Below are 7834 nucleotides of genomic sequence, written 5' to 3' on the forward strand. Positions count from 1 at the left end.
AGGGAACATCTGAAACTATATGAAAAAAAAATGCGCTCTACAAAAATAAAAGAAAAAAATTATTCAAAATAAAAACTTTAAAAACCTATTTCTCAAAAACGTATTTTTTGTATTTTTAAATTTTTCATATATTTTAGGGGACAATGCACAGTGGTACAGAATGCAGATTTAGGTGGAATGATATGTTTTGAGCCTGAAATTGAAACTTTAGACTAAAAGTCTCTTCTACAAAGTTGTTTCTTATAGTTAGGCCCTCATTTTTATGACAATGAATTCTAGGGTGGTTCCTATTATCATTAAAATCAAAAATCTAGCTTTTTTGTTCGAATAAATTAAGGTATACATTTTTCGGCAAAGTTATAGCTGAGCTAATTTCAAGCAACTTTGTTGAAAATCTTTTTTTTTTGTATCTCTTAAATTGGCCGATTTAGAGCTATTTTCTTGAATTGAGTTAGGGTGGCTCTTTAAAAAACAGTTTTTTTGCTCTATTTTTCTTATTTCAAATTTCTCAGCAAAGGTGTATTGAGATAACTTTTAGATCTTAAGAAGGCGCAAATTTTTGCTGCAAAAAGCTTGTCAATATCTTTCGCCGATCAAGAGTTATTGACGTTTGTATACTAAAAATATGCACTTTTCAAATGTTAATATCTCTGGTTGGGGCAAACAAAAAAAAAGTTTTTTTGCAGCATTTGAAAGGGCGTATGTTATTCTCAATAATATGAACAAATTGTAGGTATGTACTTTTTTGAACTCGTATAAAATCAATTTGAATTTATTCATATTTTTTACTATATTTGAGTATATCTTTTTTATAAGAAGAGATACAGGCAACAAATTCAGCTATAAAACATTCGTCTTAAGGAGTTTTAAAAGTCTCTAGAAAATAACTTTCATGAGAATTTTAAAATAAAAAAGTTATTAGTTATGCTAGTTATGCAATGCTTATAGTAAAGAACTCGATTAAAGATAATCATCATACATTGAAATTGAAAAGTATGTTGAAAGTACCAAAAAAACTGGTGAAATTTCATACATTTTAGTGTTTTTAAGTTGAAAATTTTCATTTCTGTTTATTTAGTTGTTCTACAAAACATTTTCCATGCAGTTACCTAGATTTGTGCCTTTAGTAGTAACCTTGTAGGTTTTATGGTTTCTTCGTAATTATTGATTTAAAACAGCCTTAAAAACTTGTGACGTTTTCATAAAATGCGGTAAAATATTAAAAAATTCTGTGAAAATTTCAAAGTTGAGAAAATGTGTTACGAAAATTTACAGACTAACTTCAGTTAACCCCGTGTAATGATGAAAACTAAAAATTTTCGATTTTATCCAATCTTACGAATAACAGTCATTTGTAACAGTAATCCAAAAATCCAGTAAAAATACTAACTCCTGTAAAAAAAATCTAAGTGTGTATACAGAAGCAGCGGAGCTCCACACTTCTCCATCGAAACAGCTGAGCTGCGAGTGCTATGAAATAAAAAGGACATCGACTTATTACCACTACCTACTTCTCTCCCTTCCGCTCTCAGAATTCACCGATTCGGTGTCTCTCGTTGTGTTTTCTGCTGAGACTGAGCAATATTCGATACCGCGAGTTAACGACACCGCTACCTGGACTTGTACAAATTCCATCGACGGTGTCAGCAACTTCTATCAACACGGCAACAGCAGCATGGCATCGATCAGCAGAATTCGTCAACCCAGCAGCAGCGGCATCGAGGGCAATCGCTGGACTTAGTACTCATCGCCCGAGGTGCTGAGTGTGCAGAGAAGGTGAACTGTAGCATAATTCAATTATAATAAGGCAGTCTTAGTTCAGTAGTGTAGCGGTTAAGTTGTCTTTTGTATTTTGTAAAAAGAAACCCAGGTCGGTGGTTTTCTAACTCGCGGAACATCTCCACAGTTATGTTTTCTTTCGACGCAGGAGATGTGCGGTAATCAAAAGTTAAGAATGTAGCTAAACATTTACAATAACATTCTACCAAATTTTCATGTGCGTAGTCCACTGCAACAGCCGAACGTACGAACGAATAGGGTGACTATAGTGCATTTTAAGAAAACGTCACAAGTTTTTATGGCTGTTTTAAATCAATAATTACGAAGAAACCATAAAGCCTACAAGGTTACTATCCAAGACACAAATCTAGGAAACTGCATGGAGAATGTTTTGTAGAACAACTAAATAAACAGAAATGAAAATTTTCAACTTAAAAACAATAAAATGTATGAAATTTCAACAGTTTTTTTGGAACTTTCAACATAGTTTTCAATTTTAATGTATGATAATTCATTTTAATCGAGTTTTTTCATAAAAAAACATTGATAGCTAAGCCTTAAATCTTTCATTAGGTATGTTGTAATCAGAAAACCACACTAAGATCAAAAAAACATAGCTAACAAAAGTTGGCAATACAAAAAAATATAAAATGTTGAATAACTCACTTAGCAGTCATTTCCGACCCTATGTTTCATGGGGATTTTTTCATAACTTTAGGACCCCTATCTACCCTGAAAATATGTAAAACCCGGAACCAAACACCCTGTATTTCAAAATGAAGAAATGAAGGACAAAGAGGTAAGAGTAAGAGGTTGTATCGAAAACACGACCGTAGAATTTGGTAAACGTGCTCGGTATCAATATTCGGCGACTGTGTTAGGGAAACCACTTTTTTCCATCACGGAAACGCCTCGACAAAACTTCGCATTTTCGTGCTCGAAACGTACGGAATTTTTGGTTTATTCGAAAGATAATAAAAAATCGAAAATTGATTCAGGGAATTTCTGGCTCATATTTTCCATTCACGGGATATTCACGATCAATCATATACATTTGAGATTTTTTTGCATTTTTATAGCATCCTGGAGAAAACCTTACCTTAATTCGAAGTTTTTTTCTGGTTAATGGGCAAGGTCATGTGGTATTCGGTCCTTGTGAGAATTTTTATGTACCACTTCAATACTGTTACGCATTTGACCACAAACGTTTGGTCTCTGGGTACATTATCAAAGAGCTTTGAGAGTTATGTGGCTGGCAGCAAGGCAAGCAAACGTTCAATGGAAAGTAACTATTAAAAAACAATAATTAATGGTGGTCCTGAAAAGAACCGTTTCGTCGTGATTAGTGTGTTCAACACAGATGAGGCTGGTGAGCTGTATGTTGTTTGGAACGAGGGTGACACGCTTGGCATAGATGGCCCACAGCAACTCACGAAAAGCTACTGAATCCGATCAGTAGCGATGCGACTTCTTCCTTCTTCTTCGGTGAATGGACGCTCATGTGGGCTGCAGTTCACTGCTTGCGGGCAGCCTTTCGTAGTGTACTGGAGAACAATGTTCAACGTCACGCGCCGACAGAACTGTCACTGATGACGATCGACCGGACACCACCACATACGGTGAATGAATAAGAACCGTTCGGCGAGACCGGATGGAATTCGATTTTGACATCTGTGTTAGGGAATGCACTTTTTGCAGGAAATTGGTGATAATTTTGATCACCATTGCAACAGTTGTATATTTGTGTAATTTTCAATAGTGACCTATTGAAAATTGATAAAGTGTTCATTTTAGCGGATTCGAAAAAAAATTCCGATCGATTAGTTTGTTTAGAATTAAAATCCATTCGCTATTGGCATTGAAAATTGAAATTCGGTCCAATTTCACGAAGCTGACCAATACTGCTTCCATCACTCCAGTTTCATCCAGACGGTCTGGTTTTATGTCAAGAACCATAGGAAGCCGGCGGTTATTTCCAAGAAAGGACAATAATGTACCAAACCTAATGCGTGCTACTGGTAAATCTGTATCTCCAAGCCTAGGCCACTTCACTGTGCCTGCCCCGGTGGAAAAGTTTTGGATTTACCTATCTCGGATTTCTCGTGATGTGACTCCTGAGCAAATTGGTGAGCTGGCCAAAAATCGTTTGTCAACCGACGATGTTGAAGTTATCCGAATGGTTTCAAAGAACAAAGACGTCAGCACCATGTCTTTCATTTCTTTCAAAGTCGGTGTCTCAGCAGATTTGACGTCGAAAGCTCTTTCGTCCTCTACATGGCCCAAAGGAATGCTATTTCGTAAATTCGTGGACAACCGCAGAGTCGAAATTTTTTGGAAGCCTCAAGGATTGTTACAAATAAACATACCGCAAACAACTCCAAAGTCCGCCAATTCCAGTCATCATTCATCCAAGACGGAATGATATTGCCGGGTCAGGAACTTGAACCTCAACACCACATTTTTATCAACCGATTACCGGGACGCTCACTTGCCACTAGCATTTTGGAAGCCCCTGATCCCCTCATCACAGTCGAGCCTCTCCTGCCATCGACCTGCAGTCGTCCCGGTCCTGTGTTTGAGTCCGGAAACGGGGTCTTCCAAAATCCAACCGCAGGCAAGTATGATCGCTTTCTGAATAATTCCGTCCCTGAAACGATTATCACTTCTAGTCGAACTTCAACAATGAACTCCTTCGTGATTGACCCATGTTGGACACCGGGACGCACGCCTGCCATATGTGTTATGGAAGCCCCTAATTCATCCATCACAGTCGAGTTATTCCTGCCAGCGACCTCCAGCCGTCCCTGTCCTGTGTTTGGATTTGATGAAGGGGTCTTCCAAAACCCTATCTCAGGCAAGTACATCATTATTACGAACAATCCACTTCCTGAAATGTATTATGCCTACAGCCGATAATTTCCGATAAAAGCACAACCTGCTTTATTCAACTCGACACTCAGACGCACACTTGCAACTAGCCTTGTGGAAGCCCCTGATCCTATCATCGCAGTCGAGCCAATGCTGCCAGCGTTCAACAGTCGTCCCAGCCCTGCGTTTGAGTTAGGAGAGGGGGTCTTCCAAACTCCAACTGTAGGCAAGTATAATCAGCAAGCAACAACTGCTCTGTCTGAAAAATTCTTGGTTTCCAGAGTGCCATTGTATATGTCTGCTTCTCGACAATTGTGGTCTGAAGATAACATTAACAGTATACCAGCCCCACCATACCAGAAGCCGAGACGCTCCACAGAAAATTCACCGGAAGAAGCATTCAGATCCTCTGATCTAGTCCTGCCGAAGATTGACGACTTACACCATTATGATGAATCAACTTCTGTTTGTTTACTGGGACGCACTGCCGTTGGCATCATGGAAGCCCCCGAGCCCCCCGCCACAGTCGAGCCATTCCCGCCAGCGACCTGCAGCCGTCCCGGCCCTGTGTGCGGGCCTGGTGAAGGGGTCTTCCAACCACTCGTTTACGGCAAGTATGAACTCGTCCATGTGAATTCAACTGTTGATCCGCCACTTCGTTTCAGTTCATCTTCGCTTATGGCCACCACTTCGAGCCTTTCTACGTCAGGTGATCTTTCGCTGCCTGATAGTTCACCGTTCTCTCGTGTGGATCCTGGACAAGTTATCATTGACACGGCTCGCACCGAACCCTCTAGCGGTTTACGTGTCTACTATCAGAACACCAGGGGGCTCATGACTAAATTGGACGATGTTTATCTGGCTGCGCTTGACGGGGAATATGACGTTTATGTATTCACGGAAACTTGGCTTGATGGGAGGATCAATTCAGTGCAACTGTTTGGTGACTCTTTTACTGTCTACAGATTAGACCGTAATTCATCCAACAGCATTCGTACTCGCGGTGGTGGTGTGCTCATCGCTGTTTCCAACGAATTCGCCTCCTGCGTAATCTCCAACGAACTATTTACTACAATTGAAGCGGTTTGGGTTAAGGTCAGCCTCACTTCGCGGGACATCCTCATTGGAGCGGTGTATATTCTCCCTGAACGTCTTCTACTACTCCTGCCAGCCGCTTGCTTGTTGACGGCACGGCTTTTCATGGACTGAGCCAGATAAACCTTGTTCCCAATTTCCAGTCTCGTTTTCATGACTTGGTTTTTGTTAGCGAAAGTGCACTTCTGGACTGTGTCGTCGTTGAAGCGCCTGATGTCATCGTTCCTCTTGACAATTTCCACCCTGCTTTGGATATATCTATCGCGAACGGATCTCAAATTCGTTTTGATGAAACCATGACTGCCACTCGGCTCAATTTCCGGAAGACCGATTTCCGTTTGCTGAGACGTTCCTTGTCCCGGATCAACTGGAACGTGTTGAATGACCTTGATATCGATACAGCAGCCGCTCGCTATAATAGCCTTTTGCGCGAATGTGTTTGTGCTTCAGTACCGAAGTGCCAACCTCCAAGAAAACCGCCTTGGTCTAACGCTACTCTCCGCAACCTGAAACGAGTGCGATCTAGAGCTCTCCGTGCTCTCACTCATCGACGATGTACCCTTACCAAGCGAAATTTTTCAATTGCCAGCAATGATTATCGCCACTATAACAAGCTTCTTTACAAGAAGTATGTAATTCGTACTCAACATAATCTGCAATGCCACCCCAAGGGATTCTGGTCGTTTGTGAATACTAAGAGGAAGGAAACTGGACTGCCGTCAAAAATGTTTCTCGGCAATGACGTAGCATTGACAAGTGAGGACAAATGCAGCCTATTTGCTAGGCACTTCTTAAGCGTCTTCTCGAATGACTCCCCATCGCAAGCAGAAATTGAGCGAGCCGTCCGTGATGTGCCAACCGACGTCGTAAACATGGATGTTTTTGCCGTAGATGTACAAATGGTTCTCTCTGTGATGAGTAAAACCAAATCACCATTTTCACCAGGTCCGAGTGTTATTCCATCTGCAGTCCTAAAAAAATGCTCCGATATCTTAGCTGCTCCGTTGTCCTTGCTCTTCAACCTGTCACTTCGTCAACAGAAATTTCCCGCACTATGGAAACGGTCTACTATGTTCACTGTTTTCAAGAAAGGAGACAAACGCAATGTGGAAAACTACCGTGGGATTACCTCGCTTGGGGTTGAATCTAAGGTGCTTGAGTCGCTGATAAATGAGAGATTGTTTGCTTCCTGCAAGCATTACATAAGTACATGTCAACATGGTTTCTTTAGCGGCGCCGGTGGTGTAGTGGTAAGCGTGATTACCTCTCACCCCAGCAGGCCTGGGTTCAATCCCAGTCGGCGCCGCTGGGATGTTCTGAGGCATAACATCTCTGATCACGCCTTCCTTCGGAAGGGAAGTAAAGCCGTTGGTCCCCGGTTCATGAGTTGATGGGTCGATAGGTAGGGTCCAGGTGTGGGAGCTGCCTCTCTGGCGTCGGTAGCATTGGTGCTCAGCACGGAAAACAAGATCGACGGAAAACAAATATAAAAAAAAAAAAAAAATGGTTTCTTTCCTGGCCGCTCCGTGGAAACTAATCTCGTCAGCCTTACGTCGTTCTGTATGGAAAATGTATGCAAGAAACTTCAAGTGGATGCCATCTACACTGATCTTAAAGCTGCGTTTGATAGTGTTGTGCACGACGTTCTGCTAGCAAAGCTTGAAAAAATTGGATGTTCTGTTTCCTTCTGCAGCTGGCTTAGATCGTACCTCGTGCAACGTGAAGTTACTGTATGCATTGGAAACTACTCATCGTACTGTATCTCGAACAGATCAGGAGTTCCACAGGGTAGCACTTTGGGACCAATGCTCTTCTCTTTATTTGTGAACGATGTAACGTTTATTCAGTGGAGGTAAATTGTTTTTTGCCGATGACTTGAAGATTTATCTAGTCGTTCGAGGCTATGCCGACTGTTTAGAACTACAAAACCTTCTTGAAATCTTTAATGATTGGTGTGAACGTAATTTTATGGTCCTGTGCGTCTCAAAGTGCTGCGTAATTAGTTTCCGTGGAACTTGGACTGCCATTTTGTTTGATTATAACGTTGCTGGAACTGCAGTTCAACGTGTCGATCACGTTAAAGACCTCGGTG

Source organism: Ochlerotatus camptorhynchus, unplaced genomic scaffold (assembly GCF_037179485.1).
Source record: "Ochlerotatus camptorhynchus isolate MF236.1 unplaced genomic scaffold, CSIRO-AGI_Acam_v1.1 ptg000312l, whole genome shotgun sequence".
In the NCBI taxonomy this organism is placed as follows: domain Eukaryota; kingdom Metazoa; phylum Arthropoda; class Insecta; order Diptera; family Culicidae; genus Ochlerotatus; species Ochlerotatus camptorhynchus.